Below are 13,728 nucleotides of genomic sequence, written 5' to 3' on the forward strand. Positions count from 1 at the left end.
CATACAGTATCTGTAATACTATCAGTGCCTATAAGTTTAAGAAATTATTTGGAAGTTAACTGAAAATGTCTTTATAACCAGCAGAATATCAACAATACATGATACGATATGCCCATTTGTGCTGAACCTTCCTTTTTCTGTTTACTGCCCCTAACCTGTTTGGTTAAGTCAGGGCTCTGTCCCCTGTGATTGCCTGGGAACAAGGCATCAGACAGTCAAAAGTAATTGCGCAGATCATACATCAGCCAAATTTTCTGACAGTATGTACTTAGCTGTTTCTGAAGACCAAGTCCTCCTGGAGATAGCTCAAGTTAAGCATCTAAAAGCCAAAAGGTCAAGAATCCTAAAACTTTGAACTGAAACGAGACAAAGCTAGATTACACAAACAATTTGGTGCATACAAAGTCAGAAGCAAAGGTGATTCAATCCATAGATTTAAAAGTCCAAATATACTTGAGAAAGATCACTTGCTATATGATATTTTTCAAAAAATAAATGGAAACACCTGCAATGTAATATATAGTTTTGATTTGCCACATATTGGCTCCCTTACAAACCCTGTGTACAATTAATTGTCCTTGGGTCTTACCCGTTATTTTGAGTATTAATTCTTTCTGAAACTTTATTTTCTCTCGATATATCTCTCTATTTCTTTCACATATAGGAATGTTCGGTTACCTTTCTTCAGACTGACAGTGTTACAGAAAACAGAAGTACCTCAGGATTTAGAAAGCACTTCCCAGTCACTATTACTTGAAAGCAAGAGTTTTCACTCTCAAAAAGGCATAATGTCCAAAAAGAAACAATACTCCGAACAAAGATGAAAAATCGTAGATTACTTTCACAGGGTCTTATTCTACAATGGAGAAAATATCCACACTCTAGCTAGGCTTCTTTGAAAAGAGTATTTTCCTTTTATATAGAGATAAAAAGCAAAGCTTTCAGGTCAGAGGCTATAGGGGAAAAGCGCTAATGTCTCCCCACGCTTTGATGTTACAAGTAGTCCCTCGTTACAGAAGTGTATTAGAGCTGCTAGTAAACCGAGCCAGCATATTTAATAACCACTTTCAGTATGGGTGGTATATGGATTGTTCTGTACATAACACAGCAAGGAAAGTCACGCAGTCTACCAACAGTACACAGACCTTTCTTTTAACATCTTAACGTTACTTTAAAATATGGCACAGCTAAAAGGTACCGTGTGATTTATAGATCCCATAGGAAGTCCTCTCTTTAGAAATGTATCCGAAACAACGACAGACAGCAAACCAGGATTAAGTGTTCCTCTCTCAGTGAAATGTAACACACATAATGGGTTTCGGACTGGTGTGTAATATCTGAAAACAGCAAATTTCAATCTGTTGAGCACTAAACGCAACAGTGATGATTAACGGCAAATGGTGTCTCCGTTGGTTTTGAAGCTGAAGGACTGCAGACTGGAGGAACCAGGCTAAACCAACATGGTCTATCACAAATTCTTAGACGCAACACCCGAAGGACCCGAAGGACCTAATGCACCAATGCACCTAATGGACCAATTCACTTCTTAACCCACTTTTGGAACACTACATCTCAAAATTCAGAGGATGCTGGAATGATATCAATAAAGATTACCTTAAAAAATCAGTCAAAAATATTAACCAAAACGTCAGTGTTATGTAGCACAAAGCTGTATAACAGTAAGAGATACTCTTAGAAAAAATTATTGAATTATTTTTAACTTTTTTTTTCTTAATCTTTGTAAATTGAAACCTGCTAGGAGTACTAATCCTCAAATTAACAAAAAAAAAATCTTCATTCTCTGAGGTATTGGTGGTAGACACACAAGAAAATATAATTTCTGATTGAGTTTTGTATAATTTGGAAAATTATGTTTGTTTGGATATTAGTGAAATACTAATTACTGTCTGAGACCACTGATTATGCAAATTTGAAAATTACATGAATACTATTTAGGTACCTTGTAGTTAGAGCATTTCTTAGTAGACAATCAAACAGAAAGATTTTCCACCAAAATGTCTCAAAATCTCAAGCAATCAGAGAGCAAAAATGCAATTACCCTGTGTTTGAAGCAGAGAGAGATGCATTCTGGCAACTTTTCTTGTCAGAAGTGCCTACAGGAACTTCTGTAACAGATCCAGATTTCAGCCAGAAGTGAGTCACCGCAAGAAGGGTAACAAGGGTTTCTGAAGGACTTGCACTAGGGAGTTTCTGCAGGAAAGATGGAAAGAATTCAAAAGAAATAGAAGAAGAAAAGCAGAAAGACTGGGAATAGAAAAGCGAAAAAGAACACGAGTTCAGGGTAAAGCTCAGAAAAATGGGATAAAAAAGCTAGATATATGAGGAGCGGGGATAAAGAAAGAAAACTGCAAGAAAATAAAAAATGGGGAACCTTAAGTAGAGAGGAACAAGGGAAATACCAGTCTCGCTAAATGTTTCCTGGTACAGCAGCAAAGAAGCAAATCATTCTCCCTGTAGGCTCAGGTACCTGACACAAAAAGTCCAGGAGGAGTTTTTGAGTCTGATTATTCTTAACAGATCTCCAGATTACATTTTTAGCTTTCTAAGTTCTGTTTATAAATATATTTAAGATGAATGATTCACTGGAAATATCGGAGAACACGATGTCCTAAATAACAGCAGCCTTTCTACACTCAGTTTCCAGATTGGTAAAATACGTTTGAAGGGATGATACTGGCCCCACAATGCTATGAAATCACCCCTCTGCTGGAAGCTACATCTCCGCAAGCAGAGCTGTCTGAAGGGAGCCCATCCTCTGTCCCTCCAGCTGTAAACCCACTGCACTAGCGTGAACTCACCTTGTAAAACAGTATAAAACCTTCACTATATAGACATAAACATATGCTATATGGATAACGGGTGCAGCAGACAAGGCTCACAAGCCCCGTTACAATAGCATCAGGAGCAGAGAGTTGTAAACCAGTGTCCAAACCCACAGCAGCTGTGTTCATCAGATCTCCTGAGGTGCCTGACAGCTTTAACGAGTAAAGTAACAAAAAATGCAGATCTGTTTTTTCCGTGGAAGGTATTACACACAAAGGCTACCTTTTGCTTCTCTCAAATGATTGAAAGTGCCCAAGTTATGATGGCCCATGTCCTGTTTTCTGTTTCAACATCTATTTTTCCAGATTGGAAATCTCCAGATTGTTACAGATGTTTCCAGGCTGCCTCCTTAGTAGCAGACAGTTAGGAAACTCTTAAAACCTGTTTGCTCTGGTCTGCTGTTTCTCCATCCTGCCTCCACACCAATTTCTGCCTCACTGCTGAAGTACCCGTGCAATGGCAGATGGGTTCCCCAAACCCTTTCTCTTTGCGTATGTCAGCATAACGCTACGCCATTTAGATGGCAATATGTTTTAGACTCGTTTTCTCCCCTTTCTTTTGGGGAAGCCCTATGTGAATCCCATTCTAGCTCCCCAAGTGGGACCAGAAGGAGCTGGAGCGGGTTTCCAGGTGAGCAGTGGTTTTTGTCAGCAATTCGTGGCAACGCAGGGTGCAGCCGAAGGGATCCCCGGCGGGTTGGTGTGCTTCCTCCCTGCAAGACTGCTTCTGTTTTGCCCTTGTTTATTCTTCAACCAGGAGCCACTGGGAACAAAGACCATCCAGTGCATGCGTTTGGAAAAAAAAACACAAGAAAAGGCTCTACTGCCAGCAAGCAATAGTGATGAGAGTTTTCTTTAGAAAGCTATGTGAATTATAAACAATATACTACTGCCATGTGTTAAAAAAGAACAAGGTCACTAGCGAGAAAGAAACTAACTGTTATTCTTAAAAGACAAAGTCAGGAGATACAAAAGGGCATACATCATTTCCCTCTGAAATTGTATGATAAAATGACAGCAAAAATCAGCTTAGAAGCAACACGTGAACTAGCCTTCTGTGCCTCCTGCTCTCTTCCTTCCAAGACTAAATGGATCTGTGTCTCTCTTTTGTCACATTGTTGTAACTTTCATTCAGTCTCCCCACTTCACCTTGACCGCATCTGAACAGTGACAATATGTTTCTTGTTCTTCACACTTTTCCCAGCAAGGATCACTGACAGCCTCTTACTTTGTATTTTCTCGGCTTTTGAGGCAGTGATTTTTTTTTTCCTTCTTTTTCCCCCAGCCATCATCATTGCTATTTGGAGAGAATTTGGTTCAATTTCCATTTTAAACGTGAAATGTTTGAATTAGCTCATAATGCCTCCCAGCTTGCAGAGGAAAGAGCTGGTCTTTAAAAAAGAAAAAAAAAAAGTTTTATTTTTTGCAAAATAAAAAATGAAAAGCTGCAGAATAATCCTAAATCATTTTATACCGCACATAAAACTTGAAAATAATGAGAGCTCTTCAATTTAGAAATGATTGGGGTTCTAGGCATACGAATCAGAGAGCGCTGTAAAATTATTAGAACACTACAGCATCTTTCATAAGCATTTCAATTCAGAGGTGATCAAAGATTCTGGACTTGCAGAGCAATTTACTTGGCATTTGCAGGAAAGCCTCACTCTTTCAAACTGAAGCACTCTTAACAATATGAAGAACTCCAATAATTTTAAATTGATGTATACCATACATGCCTAGAAATCCAATTTAGTCTTTAAATAAAAACATTATAACTTCAGAAGTATGAAGGGCCCACCCACAACATAACAGCAATCTGGCCTTTCCAATTCACATGTCAATTCAGCCTAGCTGTTATTTCTCCCATGCTAGGTTTTTCTGGCATGAGGAATTGCTGAAAACATTAGAGATGAGTATTTGTTTCTTTTATCCCTGTCCTTCAGGCCTGCTTTATGATTATCTATGAATTTTTTCCTAAACCCAGTGAACTTCTGGACAGCCCCAGACTGCAACCTGATTTGCAAGGCGTAAAATGGTATTTCTAAATACTTTTGAATACTGCAGATTAAAAACAGAAGACAATGTTTAAGCCACACCAAAGATGCAATATATTCTCAACCAAAACTTTAATTCAGCTGAGTTTAAGTTTGTAAATAAGTATATCTATTTTTCATTTAGCTGAGCTTAGGTTCGCAAATAAGTATATCTATTCTCAACGGAAAGACAAAGTACATTGAATTCTAAAACAGTATTGATAGAGCAGGAAAATAAAATTAAGTCTATATTTTAAAAATTACATCTCAAGTGTACATGAAAAAAAATCGTGAAAAGTCCCCTGAGCAAAACAGGTCTTGTGTTGACCCAGCAGGTCCTCTGCTGCTTCCATGCAAATTGTCCTTCTATGTAAAACAGACTCCTGTCACCACCCAACTTGGGAAGTCTCTCAGTTTCACAGAGCAGGCAACCACTTTTCCAGTCATACTGGCCATACCAGAAACCTTTCCTGTAGCCCACAAGGCTTGTGAGCGGTCACAGGAGAGCTGCTGGCTATAGAAACTCAAGTTGTCTTTTCCTTATTGACACAGATGTAGGGCTGTGTGAGACACGTATGAAGCAGCCAGTGATATTTCAGGTTAGATGTGGTCTTGGCTCACAGTTCTAAAAGTATCGTATTCACTTCTTACTAGGGACTATAAAGACATCAACACAAGTTTGGATACACCTTGATAAAGCTGGGAATGACCGGTGCACCAGAAACAAGTAGGTGAAGGGGATCGATCAGACTGGGTGACCACAAATGTTTCCCTCAGGCTTTAAAACCACACAGAAGTGGTTTTGTTAAATACAGGAGATGCAGGTGATGCACTGGTAGATGGAAAAGCCCCGGACAGCATAACCCGCTTTTGTCATAAATGGATAAGATGTGCTGCCATTTTTTTAGATTTTACCAACTCTAAGTAGCTTCTCCAACGTGCAGCATGCTAAAATACTTTTGAGTTGGAACGAACTTCTGGAAGTCATCTGGTGCAATGCCCAACTCAACAGAGAAACAATATAGATCAGGTCGCTTGGGATTTTGTACAGTCAAGATCTGAGTATCTCCAAGGATTTAGTTCTATAAATCACTAATTCTTCTTCACGTTCTTTATCTTTTAAATTACAGTATTCTAAAATTAGGAAATTTCAGATTTTCTGCCTGAGAAGTTGATAGCCAGGCCAGTTTCTAAGGAGAGAACATATCTATGAAATATTAATGTGGTGTAAACCTTGAATGTTTTTTAGTACTATTGGGAGTTTATGTGATCTACGATAAGAAGTCTGTTCTGTGCCCCATGGGCTACAGCTTAGCCTCAAGACTTAGTGGATGTGTGACTTAGTGCAAATTTAGTGGAGACTATGATGTCTGTAAACCCTTACAAAATGTCACACAAAAAAGTATTAGTAGATTTCTACCTCAAACTATGCCAGGCTCACTGTCAGACAGCACAAGTGCTTACAAGTATCCATCATAATATTCTCAGGCTTATAAAATTATTTTAGCCCCTTGTGGTGGAGATTGACACCAGCTAGTAGCAGACGCATTTGAAAGTATGCATTCTCTTTTCTTGAAAATAGAAAAGGACACTAAACCTCTCCATAATCTTTTAAATAATGAAGCCTGAAGTAGCTGTAACTGGGGACATTTGTGACAAAGCTTGAGGACCAAGCCACAAATGTTGGATGTAAAATCGCATATTTCACATGCATCTTAATTATTTTCTACCAGATTTGACCTTCTTTTACCATATTTTTTTGTGTGTGAAGTTTGAAAGCAAAGTTGTTTTGGAAATGGTGTAAAACTATCTACATGTTCAGTATTAAACGTAGATGGAGCCAGAAAAGGAAGAGACATTACCAATAAGCAAATATTTTCCAATGTCTCAATTCTTTATAATTTTAACTGCAGTCTTAAAAGACATTTAAATGCATATAATGTACATAATTTATTTCAGGAACAAACTATTATAGCTTAGTATAGCATTTAACTTTGATGCTCACCTATTGAAATAAACTATATGGGAGAGAAATGTGTTCCCATCTTTCCTGAAGATGTTTTTTGGCAGTGTTCTGTAAGACAAGGTTGTCCAAACAAAAGAGAAAAATAGTTCATGCCATTACAACTATTTTGTGTAGTAGCCAGATGCCTCCTATTATTTTTGAGTCAAAACCTCAAATGTTCATGACATGACAAAAGTCTAGATGTCTTAATCTGTAGCTAACCTTTCAGCTTGCTCAGTGTTGAAGACTGTTGTTCTACTTTGAGTAGTTTAATCAGGTACTTAAAATTTCCCTTTATGAGCACAGCAGCTATCTGAAACCAGCTGCCTTCAGCCTTTCCAGAAGCCTCAGGCCAGGAAGAGAAAAAGGTAAATAATGTCAGGAAAAGTGTCTAAGCTCACTAAACTCTACTAAAAGCTTAAAAGATTTCCCTTTAGGATTCACCTCAACATCTTTTTTTAAATCTAACCTGCCTAATTTCCTGAAGTTTTAAAACATGATAGCACCTTTTTTACAATACTATTTTTCAATACTAATTTGAGAAGATATGGAACTGAAAAAAATGGTCTTTTATAAACCATTTGCTGCTTTGACTTTAAAACATTTTGGTATACAGAGAATAGAAGGAACAGCCCTGAACAAGGATAACACTCAGCCGAGTCAAAACCAGCAGCTATCAGTTGCTTTTGCTGTAGGTTTCTCCAAAAAGCCTATTTTCTGTTGGTTTTGGTTTGTTTTCACTTCTTATTAAATGCAATGGAAACAGAGTATGTTTTACACACTCCCATAATTCAAACATTCTGAAATAATTTCACTGAAGCTTCACAAATAAATTATTTGGTTGCAAAGAATACAGAATCATAGAATGGTTTGGGTTAGAAGGGACCTTAAAGATTATCTAGTAATAGTAACATCCAGGAATAGTTACCGTTTCAGCCAAAAGGCCGAGGGCTTGACACAGTTATGAATGTATGGCAACGGGAGTTTGTGAAACAAACCCTTCTGGTAATCCAACCATGGAGGACTTCATCAGGTATCAGCAGTAAAGAGTGTGTTATACTGTTCCTTAACAGCATGTGTAAGACATTTGATTTGTTGTAAAGTATAGCCCTGCTTGTAGGGCACTGCCTCCAAAAGAAAATCACATACTCCTGCCTTTTTCATGGAGTATTTCTTTCCGGTTAGTTCTGATAAAAAATATTAAATTGAAACCAACAATTTCTTTTTCACTCTTCCAGATAGATTATGTTGGGAAAAAACCTCACAAATGCCAAACTATGCGTAGGACTAAGGAGGGCATTATCCCAAAGGTGAATACTAATAAGGATATGGAAGCTCTTACAATAGAAAGTACTTGCATACTTACCTACAGCGGTCACTCTTTAAACCATCACAAAGTGCAGTTGTTTTTGTAAACCGACTTGCATTCTACCAACAAACTGAATACAGAGTGCGTATTGTTCAGGCCTTCTTCCAAGACCTGAAAACTAGAAGTAGCTTAGATTATATTTCTATGATATAAACTTCTCCATACCTCAATATACATATTTATATACATATTTGAATTGTGATACTTTGTAAATACTATAATTCTCATATTAAGGTAGATAACCTTGAGACTATAATGAAAAAGAAGTATTGAAATTTGTGGCCAGTTTAGTCCTGAAAACCCTCACTGTAGTCAGCAAGAATTTACAAAACCTGGCCAAAGATAAAAAATACATATATATATTTAGCATTTAGATTCTTGAAGCAATGCATGAAGCAGCATACACTCGTAGGTGAAAAATACTGCAATAGGAACTTGCATGCCAAATTTATAAATACGTGCAAATTAAGGCTTTCATCCACTTTAGCACACAAGAGCTAACATTCAGAATTATTTTATAGAAATGAACATAATTCTAAACTGAAATACAGCCCTTATTCAAAACCAGAAGATTTCCTGAAAAAATGGTTGATGTTTAATTTTAATTCCCTGTTTTACTCTTTTTCAAGCTTAATGCTTTTTCTTCACCTTCTCCATTCTCATTCTTTTGTCCACTACTCTTCATTTTTCAGTGGTTTTAAAGGTAGGAAGAAGAGAGTGGTGCAGAGAAAAAAAAAGGAGAGAGATTTTCTTAAAAGTTGGGGGGAAAAAAAATCTAAAATAAGGCTGCAGATTTTCACAACTAAGTAATGAGATGAGGTCTCCCTCAGTAAATAAATAACCCTTAAGACATGAGCAATGAAAACTGCTTCATATCGTAAGTGGAAAATTTATTCCTCTCTTTACCAGATCCACCCATCAGAACAACAACAACAGAAATTTGAAAAAGAAAGGGGTTGTGGTTTAGTCGGACCATCGGAGAGGAGAGGTTCAGGATGGGAGATGAGCTGTGGATGGTTTTCCACACATCCCCTTCCACTCACTGCGGAAGCTGCTGAACGCTTCCTCTGCTCTCACCTACCAGAGCTGCTCGGGAAAACTGGTGCCCTTTGGGGTATCCCCCCCTGTATAATGGCATCGGCATAAATCAAAGCTTAGTCGAGTCTTTTTGCTTCTTTAAGGTCTAAGTTCCTCTAGAATGTAGAATAATTCTCCATTCATGACAGACTGGGAGGAATTACTCTGCATTTTAAAAATCAGATTTTGTTGAATCCAGTCTCAGTATATGTTTGCACAACTTAGTTCAAGTTGAAGGACCTTCAACTAGAAAAAATTGTGTATTTCTTCTGGCTAGTAGATGATTAACTCAACAAAATTACTAAACTGGATGATAAACTGGACACTAAACTGACCAATGGTCAGCATAAGGCCACTCCTTACATTTCACGCAAAATGGTATTGAGGTACTCAGAGATTTTGAGCAAGGTGTTTCACACTTGCGACTAAAGAAGATCTGGGAGGGTATAAAGCTGCCAAATTTGACTTAATTTCCTCCTCCGCTAAGCCCTTCACCTTGTACAAATGTAGGAAGAGACATCCCAGGGATGTGAAACAGTATGGAAGACCCTGGGTCCTGAGATGCCTGTTCCTGTGCTCTGGTGATATGGGTGACATGGGGTCAAAGCAAACCAGATATGGGTGATATAAGTGACGTGGGGTCAAAGCAAACCAAAACAGCAGCTCTTTAACTTGCATGGTGGTGGAGTGGCTGGGAAGCCAGGGGCCCTCTCTCCTACACTAGCAGCCCCTGCGATCGAACCGGCACATTCCAATTGTTTGAGCTAATTCAAGGCAGGCAGCACTCCATTTTGCTTAGCTTGGAAGGTCATTATAGACCCATGAACAAACCCAAGAATCACCCAGAGTCTGTAACTTTGCTGCTGCAACCACCAGACCGATGTGGTCTGAGAGACGGGGAGTGAGGAATGCTCAAGGGAGCTGCTCCAGCCATGGGAGCTGAGGCCTTCTGAAGTTCTTCCAGTCATTAGAATCATAGAATCGTAGAATTGTCAGGGTTGGAAGGGACCTTTCAGATCATCAAGTCCAACCATCAACCTAACTCTGACAAAAAACCACCACTAAACCATGTCACTAAGCACCATGCCTACCCGTCTTTTAAATACCTCCAGGAATGGCAATTCCGCCGCTTCCCCGTTCTTGTGACAGAGCTGGCAGAAACACTTTGAGCAAGTTTCACCAAGCCAGCAACACGCTTTTGCAAAAATATTTGAGTTTCTCCCCAGTAAAACGAGCAAGAAAACTTTGAGGTCCGCATCTCAGGGGACGGGGTTGTCTGGTAGGTTATTTTTACCTGCCTCGCTGCACGATACAGGCAGGTAGATGGACAAAAGCTCCTGGGAGCGGAGAATTTTGGAAGGCATCTTTTCCAAGGGGCTGTTTTCCTGCCCTCCTCTGATGAAGAGGTCAGAGCAGAAGCCCCTGGATGAAGAGAGCTGGCCACAATAATTTATCGAGGAGGAGGAAGAAGGAGGAGGAGGAGGAGGTTTGTCGACCTTCACAGCCGGGACAGCCGGCGGGCGGGAGAAGGCTAGTCGCCCCCTCCGGCGGCTCGCCAGCCCCTCAGGGAGGGAAAGCAGAGGGTGTCGCCCGGGCGGCCCCTTTCCTCCCTCCCTCTGCCCCTGCTCCCCTCCGGCTCTCTCTCCCCCCTCCTCCCCGGTCCCACGGGAAGCGGCGGCGTTGACAGCAGCCCTGTGTCACTCTCCCTCCGACTGTCACTCTCACTTTCGCCGCTATTATCAGCGGTAAGCCGGGGCAGTCCCCAGCCTGGCAGGGCTGCCGATCGCTATCGCTCCGGCTATAAGCTGCCCCTGCCATGAACCTGACTGCGGGGGGGGGTGGGAGGGGGTGGAGTGGGGTGGGGGGGGTGGATGGAAGACGGAGGGGGTCCGGGGGGGGTTGGGAGACGGAGGGGGTGGGGGGAGAGGCGCTGATACAGTTTGGTTTCTTTTCTTATTTTCCTAGCCTTTCTCCGGCGCTCAGTCTTTTGTGTCAGCTTTCAGAAATGCTCTGTTTGACTGGCAGCCTGTCACAGATCAGTTACCACCTAAAGCCGCTTGGCAGGGAGAGGTGACGGCCCAGGAAGGGATCTAAGTGGGTTTATCAGTGCTTCTTTACGCCTCGTGAGCTCCTTGACACAAAAGGAAAGGGTATTAAAGATCTAAAGCGAGCCCAAAAGCGTGAAAGCTCCTTATAGGCTGCAAGATGTGGATGTGACTAAATTTTTAAATATTTTGAGTTGATGCTATTCATTTTGCCAATAGAGTAGAAAGAATTTTTGTTACAGAAATGAGTGTATGTTCCACTTGAGTGAGATTTGGAAAAGGGAGGAAGTCCCTAAATATGTGCTCGGAATATTACAACTACCCTGTATTTACAATCATGCATCTGTTTTGAATATATATAAAATCTGACATATTTCTTTTTTTAAAAAAAAAAAAAAACACAGTCATTTAGCACATACGGTATTCAATTTCCTGCTACTATTGCTGAATTCATTTAGGGGTTTTGTGTTTATTTGTTTGTTAAAGTTTAAACATTATAACGTAGTAAGAAGGGTTGGCAATTTTCAAATCCTATAAATGGTAAGCATGGAAAAGGTCCAGAATTCATTAGGTATATGCCATATCTCCTTTCAAGCTCTTTTATGCATGGATTATTGTTAAAGTAGTGTATTTTTAGCATGCCAATGGCTTCTCACAGCACATTACTACAACCATAATGGTTACACTATAGGCAGCAGCGCACAAAGCCTTTTCCTTTGTTCCTAATTTACCAGATCTCAAACTCTTTTATTGTCTGATTTAAATTAAAACACAAACATCTCTACGGGAGACAACATCAGCAAGGTGTATGATTTGGGGGAGATGAAATATCCAAAAAGCCAACCTACATCCTGGTGGTCAAAATAGGCAGATTTTTTTCATCACCTACTTCAGGGAAATTATATGTATTCTAAACCTCACATAATCAGAGGGTCATATTCCAGTATTGGTGAATGTTAATGAAAGTTATACAGAGATAAAGAATTGTCGTATTCAAGATTACTTTTTTTTTTCATTTACTCAAAAAAGATGGGCGACATTTATTTATTCATTTATATTTTTCATGTTTTTACCTGATTCCTTTTGAAAGAAAGTTTTTAAAGTGTTTGGGATCATAATAACATGTGGGGGTTGTTGGGTTTTTTTTCAAATACAAAAGAGTAAGTCTCAATCCTTCTTCTCTCGGTTCTGTATAGTCGCCCAACTTGTTTTTCATGTCATTATAGCCCCTCCTAGCCTTCACATCTGCTGTCTACCATTTTCATTGCTTATAAGCAGCAGGTGAATGGCCCAAATGAAAGATTTAACAAGCCCTCAGCAGAGCTGCTACCCTGAAATTTCACTCCCCTACACAATGCTCTTTCCCTCTCTTTGTCTGAAGTAAAAAGGGTTTTTCTCGGACCATTGTCTTGACTGTTGGCTAATATTGTCATCCTCTATAAAGTTCTGTAGGCGGCTACTGAGCAGGATGAAGTGAGTACTGTTAAAATATTTTCATGCTATTTCCTCAAATTTGTAAAGGCAGGCAACTTAAAGCATCCTCCCACCCCTTTGCAATTAGAAACCTGCAGAACCTTGAGGAACTGGTTATTGAGGCAAATATGAAAACAGCGAATTAAGTGCCAATATTCGTACCAACAGTTCTTACGCATCCGTCTTTTCAGAGTGCCTGGCAAATACCAAGTGCCTGCCAGTCCAATGAAAACTGAACACTCAATTTTTGAGCAGTTATGATTAAATCCTGCAGCAAACAAAGTTTGAAAAGAAATACATCTGAATAACTGATAATATGGGGAAACCACAATACACTGTTTTACCCACAACTAAGAAGATAAAAATTTCTCTTTTCTTTTTTTTCCTATGCATAAATGACCAGACTTTCAGTTCATTCCCAAATACATTTGCAAGTACAGCACCACATCTCATCTCCCCCAGATCACCCAGCAAGGACCATAACTTCTCCAGCCATATCGATAATGAACTTGGTATTTCCTCTGCAGGTTAACCAGAAGGATCACTAACACGCCAAACTGATTACCTGTGAGGTGGACTGAGGCAAAAAGAAAACCCAAACTCATCACAAAATTCACTGGGGAAGTGCGTCATCAAAATGAAGTTTTTAAGAGGCCTAAACTGAGATTTGAAGATAGGAACTTGCTAATCTAAAGCCTAAACTTTAGGTGACGCCCAATTATATCCCAGGCTATATCTATCGTGGCACAATGAGGTTTACCTTAAATAAGCTTAGGACTAAAATTAGGTTAAATTTATCATTGCAAAGAACGAGGGGCAGTGAGAGACTTGTCAAAAGCGTACACAGGAGTTGCAGGCACCCAGAGCAGCAGGTGCGGGCCTT

Source organism: Chroicocephalus ridibundus, chromosome 3 (assembly GCF_963924245.1).
Source record: "Chroicocephalus ridibundus chromosome 3, bChrRid1.1, whole genome shotgun sequence".
NCBI classification, from domain to species: Eukaryota; Metazoa; Chordata; class Aves; order Charadriiformes; family Laridae; genus Chroicocephalus; species Chroicocephalus ridibundus.